Raw genomic sequence first — 15,745 nt, 5'->3', positions numbered from 1 at the left:
TGTGGCTGCTGGCTGAGGCCACTTACACCACACCAGGGCCTGTGGCGGCTGGCTGAGGCCACCTACACCACACCAGGGCCTGTGGCTCTGGCTGAGGCCAATTACACCACACCAGGGTCTGTGGCTCTGGCTGAGGCCACTTACACCACATCAGGGCCTTATTTGCTATTGAGGCCAGTTACACCACACCAGGGCCTGTGGCTCTGGCTGAGGCCACTTACACCACATCAGGGCCTGTGGCTCTGGCTGAGGCCAATTACACCACACCAGGGTCTGTGGCTCTTGCTGAGGCCACTTAGACCACACCAGGGCCTGTGGCTGCTGGCTGAGGCCACTTACACCATACCAGGGCCTGTGGCTGCTGGCTGAGGCGACTTACACCACATCAGGGCCTGTGGCTCTGGCTGAGGCCACTTACACCACACCAGGGCCTGTGGCTGCTGGCTGAGGCCAGTTACACCACACCAGGGCCTGTGGCTGCTGGCTGAGGCCACATACACCACACCAGGGCCTTAGTTGCTATTGAGGCCAATTACACCACACCAGGGTCTGTGGCTCTTGCTCAGGCCACTCACATCACACCAGGCCCTGCGCTTCTGGCCACTTACACCACACCAGGGCCTTAGTTGCTATTGAGGCCAATTACACCACACCAGGGTCTTTGGCTCTTGCTCAGGCCACTTACACCACACCAGGGCCTGTGGCACTGGCTGAGGCCACTTACACCACACCAGGGCCTGTGGCTGCTGGCTGAGGCCACTTACACCACACCAGGGCCTTATTTGCTATTGAGGCCACTTACACCACACCAGGGCCTGTGGCTCTTGCTCAGGCCACTTACACCACACCAGGGCCTGTGGCTCTTGCTCAGGCCACTCACATCACACCAGGCCCTGCGCTTCTGGCCGAGGCCATCTTCACCAAACCAGGCCCTGTGCTGCTAGCTGTGGCCATGTACAACACACCAGGCCCTGTGCTGGTTCCTGAGGCCATCTTCAACAATCCAGGGCCTGTGCTGTTGGATAAATGCTAAACTGAGCCTTTGGGTTAGGGTATTATGCAAACATGAAGGTAGGGTTATAGGATTGTCTTCGTAACTTCAGGTACTTGCCACCTAATCACCTGAATCCATAAATTGAGACATTGTGCTGGGGCCAGCAGCTTACGGCCATACCACCCTGAGCACGCCCGACCTCGTCTGATCTCGGAAGCTGAGCAGGGCTGGGCTTGGTTAGTACTTGGATGGGAGACTCCCTGGGAATACCTGGTGCTGTAAGCCTTTCATTTTCATGTCATTGAACCGCTTTTGATCCAGAGAAGGGGTGTATTAAAAGACCAAAAGCAGCTGCCCATTAATGAGGGCACATTAACGACATTGCTTTTGGCTGTTTTCCAATGTCTTGTGCTGCTAGCTGATGCCACCTACACCACACCAGGGCCTGAGTGACCGGCTGGGGCCACTTACACCACATCAGGGCCTGTGGCTCTGGCTGAGGCCACTTACACCACACCAGGGCCTGTGGCTGCTGGCTGAGGCCACTTACACCACACCAGGGCCTGTGGCTGCTGGCTGAGGCCACTTACACCACACCAGGGCCTTAGTTGCTATTGAGGCCAATTACACCACACCATGGTCTGTGGCTCTTGCTCAGGCCACTTACACCACACCAGGGCCTGTGGCACTGGCTGAGGCCACTTACACCACACCAGGGCCTGTGGCTGCTGGCTGAGGCCACTTACACCACACAAGGGCTTGTGGCTGCTGGCTGAGGCCACCTACACCACACCAGGGCCTGTGGCTGCTGGCTGAGGCCACCTACACCACACCAGGGCCTGTGGCTCTTGCTCAGGCCACTTACACCACACCAGGGCCTGTGGCTCTTGCTCAGGGCACTCATATCACACCAGGCCCTGTGCTTCTGGCTGAGGCCACTTAGACCACACCAGGGCCTGTGGCTGCTGGCTGAGGCCATCTACACCACAACAGGGCCTGTGGCTCTTGCTCAGGCCAGTTACACCACACCAGGGCCTGTGGCTGCTGGCTGAGGCCACTTACACCACACAAGGGCCTGTGGCTGCTGGCTGAGGCCACCTACACCACACCAGGGCCTTAGTTGCTATTGAGGCCAATTACACCACAGCAGGGTCTGTGGCTCTTGCTCAGGCCACTTACACCACACCAGGGCCTGTGGCACTGGCTGAGGCCACTTACACCACACCAGGGCCTGTGGCTGCTGGCTGAGGCCACTTACACCACACAAGGGCTTGTGGCTGCTGGCTGAGGCCACCTACACCACACCAGGGCCTGTGGCTGCTGGCTGAGGCCACCTACACCACACCAGGGCCTGTGGCTCTTGCTCAGGCCACTTACACCACACCAGGGCCTGTGGCTCTTGCTCAGGCCACTCATATCACACCAGGCCCTGTGCTTCTGGCTGAGGCCACTTAGACCACACCAGGGCCTGTGGCTGCTGGCTGAGGCCATCTACACCACAACAGGGCCTGTGGCTCTTGCTCAGGCCAGTTACACCACACCAGGGCCTGTGGCTAGTGGCTGAGGCCACTTACACCACACAAGGGCCTGTGGCTGCTGGCTGAGGCCACCTACACCACACCAGGGCCTTAGTTGCTATTGAGGCCAATTACACCACACCAGGGTCTGTGGCTCTTGCTCAGGCCACTTACACCACACCAGGGCCTGTGGCACTGGCTGAGGCCACTTACACCACACCAGGGCCTGTGGCTGCTGGCTGAGGCCACTTACACCACACAAGGGCCTTTGGCTGCTGGCTGAGGCCACCTACACCACACCAGGGCCTGTGGCTGCTGGCTGAGACCACTTACACCACACCAGGGCATGTGGCTTTTGCTCAGGCCACTTACACCACACCAGGGCCTGTGGCTCTTGCTCAGGCCACTTACACCACACCAGGGCCTGTGGCTGCTGGCTGAGGCCACTTACACCACACCAGGGCCTGTGGCTCTGGCTGAGGCCACTTACACCACACCAGGGCCTGTGGCTGCTGGCTGAGGCCACTTACACCACACCAGGGCCTGTGGCTGCTGGCTGAGGCCACTTACACCACACCAGGGCCTTAGTTGCTATTGAGGCCAATTACACCACACCATGGTCTGTGGCTCTTGCTCAGGCCACTTACACCACACCAGGGCCTGTGGCACTGGCTGAGGCCACTTACACCACACCAGGGCCTGTGGCTGCTGGCTGAGGCCACTTACACCACACAAGGGCTTGTGGCTGCTGGCTGAGGCCACCTACACCACACCAGGGCCTGTGGCTGCTGGCTGATGCCACCTACACCACACCAGGGCCTGTGGCTGCTGGCTGAGGCCACTTACACCACACCAGGGCCTTAGTTGCTATTGAGTAGTGATGGGCAGATGAAGCCCCATGAAGCACTGGAGCTTTTCATCCAATTGGTTCACCCCAACGCGAAGCTTCATGAAGCTTCATTTGCTCTAGCAGGACACCTACTGGACGTAAAAATAATTAGCTGGCATGAATTTGAAGAGTGTGGCATTTTGCACACAGCCTGTAAATGTCAACAACAAAAGGAGTGTGTAAAACATGTATATTGTAGTGATGGCAGTATACTGTGTATATTTATGCTGGCAGTATGGAAAATGATTATTTGCGGCAAAGTTCGAACCGCTTCATGAACCAGTCACGTGGTACAGCCGGGCAGCGAGGCTTCGGACGTCATCATTTTCAGCTCCTCCCATAAATGAAGCAAGCCTCGATACGCGCTTCGCGGAAACGCCCCCTCCATTACTCGACACACGCTCCGAAGCCTCGATACAGAACGTCCCATCACTACTATTGAGGCCAATTACACCACACCATGGTCTGTGGCTCTTGCTCAGGCCACTTACACCACACCAGGGCCTGTGGCACTGGCTGAGGCCACTTACACCACACCAGGGCCTGTGGCTGCTGGCTGAGGCCACCTACACCACACCAGGGCCTGTGGCTGCTGGCTGAGGCGACTTACACCACACCAGGGCCCTTTTGCTGCTGGCTGAGGCCACTTACACCACACCAGTGCCTGTGGCTTCTGGCTGAGGCGACTTACACCACACCAGGGCCTGTGGCTGCTGGCTGAGGCCACTTACACCACACCAGGGCCTGTGGCTCTTGCTCAGGCCACTCACATCACACCAGGCCCTGCGCTTCTGGCCGAGGCCATCTTCACCAAACCAGGCCCTGTGGTTCTTGCTCAGGCCACTTACACCACAACAGGGCCTGTGGCTCTGGCTTAGGCCAATTACACCACACCAGGGTCTGTGGCTCTTGCTGAGGCCACTTACACCACACCAGGGCCTGTGGCTGCTGGCTGAGGCCACTTACACCACACCAGGGCCTGTGGCTGCTGGCTGAGACCACCTACACCACACCAGGGCCTGTGGCTGCTTGCTGAGGCGACTTACACCACACCAGGGCCTGTTGCTGCTGGCTGAGGCCACTTACACCACACCAGTGCCTGTGGCTTCTGGCTGAGGCCACTTACACCACACCAGGGCCTGTTGCTGCTGGCTTAGGCCACTTACACCACACCAGGGCCTGTGGCTGCTGGCTCAGGCCACTCATATCAAACCAGGTCCTGTGCTTCTGGCCGAGGCCATCTTCACCAAACCAGGCCCTGTGCTGCTAGCTGAGGCGACTTACACCACATCAGGGCCTGTGGCTCTGGCTGAGGCCACTTACACCACACCAGGGCCTGTGGCTGCTGGCTGAGGCCAGTTACACCACACCAGGGCCTGTGGTTGCTGGCTGAGGCCACATACACCACACCAGGGCCTTAGTTGCTATTGAGGCCAATTACACCACACCAGGGTCTGTGGCTCTCTCTCAGGCCACTCACATCACACCAGGCCCTGCGCTTCTGGCCACTTACACCACACCAGGGCCTGTGGCTGCTGGCTGAGGCCACTTACACCATACCAGGGCCTGTGGCTGCTGGCTGAGGCAACCTACACCACACCAGGGCCTTAGTTGCTATTGAGGCCAATTACACCACACCAGGGTCTGTGGCTCTTGCTCAGGCCACTTACACCACACCAGGGCCTGTGGCACTGGCTGAGGCCACTTACACCACACCAGGGCCTGTGGCTGCTGGCTTAGGCCACCTACACCACACCAGGGCCTTAGTTGCTATTGAGGCCAATTACACCACACAAGGTCCTGTGGCTGCTGGCTGAGGCCACCTACACCACACCAGGGCCTGTGGCTGCTGGCTGAGGCGACTTACACCACACCAGGGCCTGTGGCACTGGCTGAGGCCACTTACACCACATCAGGGCCTGTGGCTGCTGGCTGAGGCCACTTACACCACACAAGGGCTTGTGGCTGCTGGCTGAGGCCACCTACACCACACCAGGGCCTGTGGCTGCTGGCTGAGGCCACTTACACCACACCAGTGCCTGTGGCTTCTGGCTGAGGCGACTTACACCACACCAGGGCCTGTGGCTGCTGGCTGAGGCCACTTACACCACACCAAGGCCTGTGGCTCTTGCTCAGGCCACTCACATCACACCAGGCCCTGCGCTTCTGGCCGAGGCCATCTTCACCAAACCAGGCCCTGTGCTCCTTGCTGTGGCCATGTACAACACACCAGGCCCTGTGCTGGTTTCCTGAGGCCATCTTCAACAATCCAGGGCCTGTGCTGTTGGATAAATGCCAAACTGAGCCTTTGGGTTAGGGTATTATGCAAACATGCAGGTATGGTTATAGCATTGTCTTCGTAACTCCAGGTACTTGCCACCTAATCACTTGAATCCATAAATTGAGACATTGTGCTGGAGCCAGCAGCTTACGGCCATACCACCCTGAGCACGCCTGACCTCGTCTGATCTCGGAAGCTAAGCAGGGCTGGGCTTGGTTAGTACTTGGATGGGAGACTGCCTGGGAATACCTGGTGCTGTAAGCCTTTCATTTTCATGTCATTGAACCGCTTTTGATCCAGAGAAGGGGTGTATTAAAAGACCAAAAGCAGCTGCCCATTAATAAGGGCACATTAATCACATTGCTTTTGGCTCTTTTCCAATGTCTTGTGCTGCTAGCTGATGCCACCTACACCACACCAGGGCCTGAGTGACCGGCTGGGGCCACTTACACCACATCAGGGGCTGTGGCTCTGGCTGAGTCCAGTTACACCACACCAGGGCCTGTGGGTTCTGGCTGAGGCGACTTACACCACACCAGGGCCTGTGGCTGCTGGCTGAGGCCACTTACACCACACCAGGGCCTGTGGCTCTTGCTCAGGCCACTCACATCACACCAGGCCCTGCGCTTCTGGCCGAGGCCATCTTCACCAAACCAGGCCCTGTGCTGCTAGCTGTGGCCATGTACAACACACCAGGCCCTGTGCTGGTTCCTGAGGCCATCTTCAACAATCCAGGGCCTGTGCTGTTGGATAAATGCTAAACTGAGCCTTTGGGTTAGGGTATTATGCAAACATGAAGGTAGGGTTATAGGATTGTCTTCGTAACTTCAGGTACTTGCCACCTAATCACCTGAATCCATAAATTGAGACATTGTGCTGGGGCCAGCAGCTTACGGCCATACCACCCTGAGCACGCCTGACCTCGTCTGATCTCGGAAGCTGAGCAGGGCTGGGCTTGGTTAGTACTTGGATGGCCTGGGAATACCTGGTGCTGTAAGCTTTTCATTTTCATGTCATTGAACCGCTTTTGATCCAGAGAAGGGGTGTATTAAAAGACCAAAAGCAGCTGCCCATTAATGAGGGCACATTAACGACATTGCTTTTGGCTCTTTTCCAATGTCTTGTGCTGCTAGCTGATGCCACCTACACCACACCAGGGCCTGAGTGACCGGCTGGGGCCACTTACACCACATCAGGGCCTGTGGCTCTGGCTGAGGCCACTTACACCACACCAGGGCCTGTGGCTGCTGGCTGAGGCCACCTACACCACACCAGGGCCTTAGTTGCTATTGAGGCCAATTACACCACACCATGGTCTGTGGCTCTTGCTCAGGCCACTTACACCACACCAGGGCCTGTGGCTGCTGGCTGAGGCCACTTACACCACACCAGGGCCTGTGGCGGCTGGCTGAGGCCACCTACACCACACCAGGGCCTGTGGCTCTGGCTGAGGCCAATTACACCACACCAGGGTCTGTGGCTCTGGCTGAGGCCACTTACACCACATCAGGGCCTTATTTGCTATTGAGGCCAGTTACACCACACCAGGGCCTGTGGCTCTGGCTGAGGCCACTTACACCACATCAGGGCCTGTGGCTCTGGCTGAGGCCAATTACACCACACCAGGGTCTGTGGCTCTTGCTGAGGCCACTTAGACCACACCAGGGCCTGTGGCTGCTGGCTGAGGCCACTTACACCACACCAGTGCCTGTGGCTTCTGGCTGAGGCGACTTACACCACACCAGGGCCTGTGGCTGCTGGCTGAGGCCACTTACACCACACCAGGGCCTGTGGCTCTTGCTCAGGCCACTCACATCACACCAGGCCCTGCGCTTCTGGCCGAGGCCATCTTCACCAAACCAGGCCCTGTGGTTCTTGCTCAGGCCACTTACACCACAACAGGGCCTGTGGCTCTGGCTTAGGCCAATTACACCACACCAGGGTCTGTGGCTCTTGCTGAGGCCACTTACACCACACCAGGGCCTGTGGCTGCTGGCTGAGGCCACTTACACCACACCAGGGCCTGTGGCTGCTGGCTGAGACCACCTACACCACACCAGGGCCTGTGGCTGCTTGCTGAGGCGACTTACACCACACCAGGGCCTGTTGCTGCTGGCTGAGGCCACTTACACCACACCAGTGCCTGTGGCTTCTGGCTGAGGCCACTTACACCACACCAGGGCCTGTTGCTGCTGGCTTAGGCCACTTACACCACACCAGGGCCTGTGGCTGCTGGCTCAGGCCACTCATATCAAACCAGGTCCTGTGCTTCTGGCCGAGGCCATCTTCACCAAACCAGGCCCTGTGCTGCTAGCTGAGGCGACTTACACCACATCAGGGCCTGTGGCTCTGGCTGAGGCCACTTACACCACACCAGGGCCTGTGGCTGCTGGCTGAGGCCAGTTACACCACACCAGGGCCTGTGGTTGCTGGCTGAGGCCACATACACCACACCAGGGCCTTAGTTGCTATTGAGGCCAATTACACCACACCAGGGTCTGTGGCTCTCTCTCAGGCCACTCACATCACACCAGGCCCTGCGCTTCTGGCCACTTACACCACACCAGGGCCTGTGGCTGCTGGCTGAGGCCACTTACACCATACCAGGGCCTGTGGCTGCTGGCTGAGGCAACCTACACCACACCAGGGCCTTAGTTGCTATTGAGGCCAATTACACCACACCAGGGTCTGTGGCTCTTGCTCAGGCCACTTACACCACACCAGGGCCTGTGGCACTGGCTGAGGCCACTTACACCACACCAGGGCCTGTGGCTGCTGGCTTAGGCCACCTACACCACACCAGGGCCTTAGTTGCTATTGAGGCCAATTACACCACACAAGGTCCTGTGGCTGCTGGCTGAGGCCACCTACACCACACCAGGGCCTGTGGCTGCTGGCTGAGGCGACTTACACCACACCAGGGCCTGTGGCACTGGCTGAGGCCACTTACACCACATCAGGGCCTGTGGCTGCTGGCTGAGGCCACTTACACCACACAAGGGCTTGTGGCTGCTGGCTGAGGCCACCTACACCACACCAGGGCCTGTGGCTGCTGGCTGAGGCCACTTACACCACACCAGTGCCTGTGGCTTCTGGCTGAGGCGACTTACACCACACCAGGGCCTGTGGCTGCTGGCTGAGGCCACTTACACCACACCAAGGCCTGTGGCTCTTGCTCAGGCCACTCACATCACACCAGGCCCTGCGCTTCTGGCCGAGGCCATCTTCACCAAACCAGGCCCTGTGCTCCTTGCTGTGGCCATGTACAACACACCAGGCCCTGTGCTGGTTTCCTGAGGCCATCTTCAACAATCCAGGGCCTGTGCTGTTGGATAAATGCCAAACTGAGCCTTTGGGTTAGGGTATTATGCAAACATGCAGGTATGGTTATAGCATTGTCTTCGTAACTCCAGGTACTTGCCACCTAATCACTTGAATCCATAAATTGAGACATTGTGCTGGAGCCAGCAGCTTACGGCCATACCACCCTGAGCACGCCCGACCTCGTCTGATCTCGGAAGCTAAGCAGGGCTGGGCTTGGTTAGTACTTGGATGGGAGACTGCCTGGGAATACCTGGTGCTGTAAGCCTTTCATTTTCATGTCATTGAACCGCTTTTGATCCAGAGAAGGGGTGTATTAAAAGACCAAAAGCAGCTGCCCATTAATAAGGGCACATTAATCACATTGCTTTTGGCTCTTTTCCAATGTCTTGTGCTGCTAGCTGATGCCACCTACACCACACCAGGGCCTGAGTGACCGGCTGGGGCCACTTACACCACATCAGGGGCTGTGGCTCTGGCTGAGTCCAGTTACACCACACCAGGGCCTGTGGGTTCTGGCTGAGGCGACTTACACCACACCAGGGCCTGTGGCTGCTGGCTGAGGCCACTTACACCACACCAGGGCCTGTGGCTCTTGCTCAGGCCACTCACATCACACCAGGCCCTGCGCTTCTGGCCGAGGCCATCTTCACCAAACCAGGCCCTGTGCTGCTAGCTGTGGCCATGTACAACACACCAGGCCCTGTGCTGGTTCCTGAGGCCATCTTCAACAATCCAGGGCCTGTGCTGTTGGATAAATGCTAAACTGAGCCTTTGGGTTAGGGTATTATGCAAACATGAAGGTAGGGTTATAGGATTGTCTTCGTAACTTCAGGTACTTGCCACCTAATCACCTGAATCCATAAATTGAGACATTGTGCTGGGGCCAGCAGCTTACGGCCATACCACCCTGAGCACGCCTGACCTCGTCTGATCTCGGAAGCTGAGCAGGGCTGGGCTTGGTTAGTACTTGGATGGCCTGGGAATACCTGGTGCTGTAAGCTTTTCATTTTCATGTCATTGAACCGCTTTTGATCCAGAGAAGGGGTGTATTAAAAGACCAAAAGCAGCTGCCCATTAATGAGGGCACATTAACGACATTGCTTTTGGCTCTTTTCCAATGTCTTGTGCTGCTAGCTGATGCCACCTACACCACACCAGGGCCTGAGTGACCGGCTGGGGCCACTTACACCACATCAGGGCCTGTGGCTCTGGCTGAGGCCACTTACACCACACCAGGGCCTGTGGCTGCTGGCTGAGGCCACCTACACCACACCAGGGCCTTAGTTGCTATTGAGGCCAATTACACCACACCATGGTCTGTGGCTCTTGCTCAGGCCACTTACACCACACCAGGGCCTGTGGCTGCTGGCTGAGGCCACTTACACCACACCAGGGCCTGTGGCGGCTGGCTGAGGCCACCTACACCACACCAGGGCCTGTGGCTCTGGCTGAGGCCAATTACACCACACCAGGGTCTGTGGCTCTGGCTGAGGCCACTTACACCACATCAGGGCCTTATTTGCTATTGAGGCCAGTTACACCACACCAGGGCCTGTGGCTCTGGCTGAGGCCACTTACACCACATCAGGGCCTGTGGCTCTGGCTGAGGCCAATTACACCACACCAGGGTCTGTGGCTCTTGCTGAGGCCACTTAGACCACACCAGGGCCTGTGGCTGCTGGCTGAGGCCACTTACACCATACCAGGGCCTGTGGCTGCTGGCTGAGGCGACTTACACCACATCAGGGCCTGTGGCTCTGGCTGAGGCCACTTACACCACACCAGGGCCTGTGGCTGCTGGCTGAGGCCAGTTACACCACACCAGGGCCTGTGGCTGCTGGCTGAGGCCACATACACCACACCAGGGCCTTAGTTGCTATTGAGGCCAATTACACCACACCAGGGTCTGTGGCTCTTGCTCAGGCCACTCACATCACACCAGGCCCTGCGCTTCTGGCCACTTACACCACACCAGGGCCTTAGTTGCTATTGAGGCCAATTACACCACACCAGGGTCTTTGGCTCTTGCTCAGGCCACTTACACCACACCAGGGCCTGTGGCACTGGCTGAGGCCACTTACACCACACCAGGGCCTGTGGCTGCTGGCTGAGGCCACTTACACCACACCAGGGCCTTATTTGCTATTGAGGCCACTTACACCACACCAGGGCCTGTGGCTCTTGCTCAGGCCACTTACACCACACCAGGGCCTGTGGCTCTTGCTCAGGCCACTCACATCACACCAGGCCCTGCGCTTCTGGCCGAGGCCATCTTCACCAAACCAGGCCCTGTGCTGCTAGCTGTGGCCATGTACAACACACCAGGCCCTGTGCTGGTTCCTGAGGCCATCTTCAACAATCCAGGGCCTGTGCTGTTGGATAAATGCTAAACTGAGCCTTTGGGTTAGGGTATTATGCAAACATGAAGGTAGGGTTATAGGATTGTCTTCGTAACTTCAGGTACTTGCCACCTAATCACCTGAATCCATAAATTGAGACATTGTGCTGGGGCCAGCAGCTTACGGCCATACCACCCTGAGCACGCCCGACCTCGTCTGATCTCGGAAGCTGAGCAGGGCTGGGCTTGGTTAGTACTTGGATGGGAGACTCCCTGGGAATACCTGGTGCTGTAAGCCTTTCATTTTCATGTCATTGAACCGCTTTTGATCCAGAGAAGGGGTGTATTAAAAGACCAAAAGCAGCTGCCCATTAATGAGGGCACATTAACGACATTGCTTTTGGCTGTTTTCCAATGTCTTGTGCTGCTAGCTGATGCCACCTACACCACACCAGGGCCTGAGTGACCGGCTGGGGCCACTTACACCACATCAGGGCCTGTGGCTCTGGCTGAGGCCACTTACACCACACCAGGGCCTGTGGCTGCTGGCTGAGGCCACTTACACCACACCAGGGCCTGTGGCTGCTGGCTGAGGCCACTTACACCACACCAGGGCCTTAGTTGCTATTGAGGCCAATTACACCACACCATGGTCTGTGGCTCTTGCTCAGGCCACTTACACCACACCAGGGCCTGTGGCACTGGCTGAGGCCACTTACACCACACCAGGGCCTGTGGCTGCTGGCTGAGGCCACTTACACCACACAAGGGCTTGTGGCTGCTGGCTGAGGCCACCTACACCACACCAGGGCCTGTGGCTGCTGGCTGAGGCCACCTACACCACACCAGGGCCTGTGGCTCTTGCTCAGGCCACTTACACCACACCAGGGCCTGTGGCTCTTGCTCAGGGCACTCATATCACACCAGGCCCTGTGCTTCTGGCTGAGGCCACTTAGACCACACCAGGGCCTGTGGCTGCTGGCTGAGGCCATCTACACCACAACAGGGCCTGTGGCTCTTGCTCAGGCCAGTTACACCACACCAGGGCCTGTGGCTGCTGGCTGAGGCCACTTACACCACACAAGGGCCTGTGGCTGCTGGCTGAGGCCACCTACACCACACCAGGGCCTTAGTTGCTATTGAGGCCAATTACACCACAGCAGGGTCTGTGGCTCTTGCTCAGGCCACTTACACCACACCAGGGCCTGTGGCACTGGCTGAGGCCACTTACACCACACCAGGGCCTGTGGCTGCTGGCTGAGGCCACTTACACCACACAAGGGCTTGTGGCTGCTGGCTGAGGCCACCTACACCACACCAGGGCCTGTGGCTGCTGGCTGAGGCCACCTACACCACACCAGGGCCTGTGGCTCTTGCTCAGGCCACTTACACCACACCAGGGCCTGTGGCTCTTGCTCAGGCCACTCATATCACACCAGGCCCTGTGCTTCTGGCTGAGGCCACTTAGACCACACCAGGGCCTGTGGCTGCTGGCTGAGGCCATCTACACCACAACAGGGCCTGTGGCTCTTGCTCAGGCCAGTTACACCACACCAGGGCCTGTGGCTAGTGGCTGAGGCCACTTACACCACACAAGGGCCTGTGGCTGCTGGCTGAGGCCACCTACACCACACCAGGGCCTTAGTTGCTATTGAGGCCAATTACACCACACCAGGGTCTGTGGCTCTTGCTCAGGCCACTTACACCACACCAGGGCCTGTGGCACTGGCTGAGGCCACTTACACCACACCAGGGCCTGTGGCTGCTGGCTGAGGCCACTTACACCACACAAGGGCCTTTGGCTGCTGGCTGAGGCCACCTACACCACACCAGGGCCTGTGGCTGCTGGCTGAGACCACTTACACCACACCAGGGCATGTGGCTTTTGCTCAGGCCACTTACACCACACCAGGGCCTGTGGCTCTTGCTCAGGCCACTTACACCACACCAGGGCCTGTGGCTGCTGGCTGAGGCCACTTACACCACACCAGGGCCTGTGGCTGCTGGCTGAGGCCACTTACACCACACCAGGGCCTGTGGCGGCTGGCTGAGGCCACCTACACCACACCAGGGCCTGAGTGACCGGCTGGGGCCACTTACACCACATCAGGGCCTGTGGCTCTGGCTGAGGCCAGTTACACCACAACAGGGCCTGTGGCTGCTGCCTGAGGCCACATACACCACACCAGGGCCTTAGTTGCTATTGAGGCCAATTACACCACACCAGGGTCTGTGGCTCTTGCTGAGGCCACCTACACCACACCAGGGCCTGTGGCTGCTGGCTGAGGCCACTTACACCACACCAGGGCCTGTGGCTGCTGGCTGAGGCCACCTACACCACACCAGGGCCTGTGGCTGCTTGCTGAGGCGACTTACACCACACCAGGGCCTGTTGCTGCTGGCTGAGGCCACTTACACCACACCAGTGCCTGTGGCTTCTGGCTGAGGCGACTTACACCACATCAGGGCCTTAGTTGCTATTGAGGCCAATTACACCACACCAGGGTCTGTGGCTCTTGCTGAGGCCACTTAGACCACACCAGGGCCTGTGGCTGCTGGCTGAGGCCACTTACACCACACCAGGGCCTGTGGCTGCTGGCTGAGGCCACCTACACCACACCAGGGCCTGTGGCTGCTTGCTGAGGCGACTTACACCACACCAGGGCCTGTTGCTGCTGGCTGAGGCCACTTACACCACACCAGTGCCTGTGGCTTCTGGCTGAGGCGACTTACACCACATCAGGGCCTGTGGCTCTGGCTGAGGCCACTTACACCACACCAGGGCCTGTGGCTGCTGGCTGAGGCCAGTTACACCACACCAGGGCCTGTGGCTGCTGGCTGAGGCCACATACACCACACCAGGGCCTTAGTTGCTATTGAGGCCAATTACACCACACCAGGGTCTGTGGCTCTTGCTCAGGCCACTAACATCACACCAGGGCCTGTGGCACTGGCTGAGGCCACTTACACCACACCAGGGCCTGTGGCTGCTGGCTGAGGCCACTTACACCACACAAGGGCTTGTGGCTGCTGGCTGAGGCCACCTACACCACACCAGGGCCTGTGGCTGCTGGCTGAGGCCACCTACACCACACCAGGGCCTGTGGCTCTTGCTCAGGCCACTTACACCACACCAGGGCCTGTGGCTCTTGCTCAGGCCACTTACACCACACCAGGGCCTGTGGCTCTTGCTCAGGCCACTCATATCACACCAGGCCCTGTGCTTCTGGCTGAGGCCACTTACACCACACCAGGGCCTGTGGCTGCTGGCTGAGGCCATCTACACCACACCAGGGCCTGTGGCTGCTGGCTGAGGCGACTTACACCACACCAGGGCCCTTTTGCTGCTGGCTGAGGCCACTTACACCACACCAGTGCCTGTGGCTTCTGGCTGAGGCGACTTACACCACACCAGGGCCTGTGGCTGCTGGCTGAGGCCACTTACACCACACCAGGGCCTGTGGCTCTTGCTCAGGCCACTCACATCACACCAGGCCCTGCGCTTCTGGCCCAGGCCATCTTCACCAAACCAGGCCCTGTGGCTCTTGCTCAGGCCACTTACACCACACCAGGGCCTGTGGCTCTGGCTTAGGCCACTTACACCACACCAGGGCCTGTGGCACTTGCTCAGGCCACTTACACCACACCAGGGCCTGTGGCTGCTGGCTGAGGCCACTTACACCACACAAGGGCTTGTGGCTGCTGGCTGAGGCCACCTACACCACACCAGGGCCTGTGGCTGCTGGCTGAGGCCACCTACACCACACCAGGGCCTGTGGCTCTTGCTCAGGCCACTTACACCACACCAGGGCCTGTGGCTCTTGCTCAGGCCACTTACACCACACCAGGGCCTGTGGCTCTTGCTCAGGCCACTCATATCACACCAGGCCCTGTGCTTCTGGCTGAGGCCACTTACACCACACCAGGGCCTGTGGCTGCTGGCTGAGGCCATCTACACCACACCAGGGCCTGTGGCTGCTGGCTGAGGCGACTTACACCACACCAGGGCCCTTTTGCTGCTGGCTGAGGCCACTTACACCACACCAGTGCCTGTGGCTTCTGGCTGAGGCGACTTACACCACACCAGGGCCTGTGGCTGCTGGCTGAGGCCACTTACACCACACCAGGGCCTGTGGCTCTTGCTCAGGCCACTCACATCACACCAGGCCCTGCGCTTCTGGCCCAGGCCATCTTCACCAAACCAGGCCCTGTGGCTCTTGCTCAGGCCACTTACACCACACCAGGGCCTGTGGCTCTGGCTTAGGCCACTTACACCACACCAGGGCCTGTGGCACTTGCTCAGGCCACTTACACCACACCAGGGCCTGTGGCTGCTGGCTGAGGCCACTTACACCACACCAGGGCCTGTGGCTCTTACTCAGGCCACTTACACCACACCAGG

The 15,745-nt window shown here is 58.8% G+C and overlaps 2 non-coding genes and 4 pseudogenes across 2 annotated transcripts; all 6 read left to right on the top strand.

The window, feature by feature from the left end:
- The first annotated feature begins 1,160 nt into the window (after window positions 1-1,160).
- LOC147300255 (5S ribosomal RNA) lies at window positions 1,161-1,279 on the top strand (annotated as a pseudogene).
- A 4,547-nt stretch (window positions 1,280-5,826) lies between these two features.
- On the top strand, window positions 5,827-5,945 carry LOC147300254 (5S ribosomal RNA). Its single transcript, XR_015128075.1, has one exon. It is a non-coding gene; the product is annotated as a 5S ribosomal RNA (ribosomal RNA).
- Window positions 5,946-6,569: 624 nt separating this feature from the next.
- Window positions 6,570-6,681, top strand: LOC147300253 (5S ribosomal RNA; annotated as a pseudogene).
- A 2,470-nt stretch (window positions 6,682-9,151) lies between these two features.
- Window positions 9,152-9,270, top strand: LOC147300252 (5S ribosomal RNA). The gene has a single exon (XR_015128033.1). It is a non-coding gene; the product is annotated as a 5S ribosomal RNA (ribosomal RNA).
- A 624-nt stretch (window positions 9,271-9,894) lies between these two features.
- LOC147300251 (5S ribosomal RNA) lies at window positions 9,895-10,006 on the top strand (annotated as a pseudogene).
- A 1,516-nt stretch (window positions 10,007-11,522) lies between these two features.
- Window positions 11,523-11,641, top strand: LOC147300250 (5S ribosomal RNA; annotated as a pseudogene).
- The last annotated feature ends 4,104 nt before the right edge of the window (window positions 11,642-15,745 follow it).

Source organism: Aulonocara sp. 'chitande type north' Nkhata Bay, unplaced genomic scaffold (assembly GCF_057382095.1).
Source record: "Aulonocara sp. 'chitande type north' Nkhata Bay isolate Kocher_YH1m ecotype deep benthic unplaced genomic scaffold, A_spYH_male_GT1.1 unmapped_scaffold_35, whole genome shotgun sequence".
Lineage (NCBI taxonomy): Eukaryota > Metazoa > Chordata > Actinopteri > Cichliformes > Cichlidae > Aulonocara > Aulonocara sp. 'chitande type north' Nkhata Bay.
Note: the sequence above shows the minus strand (reverse complement) of the source record. Positions and strands in the feature narration are given on the sequence as shown.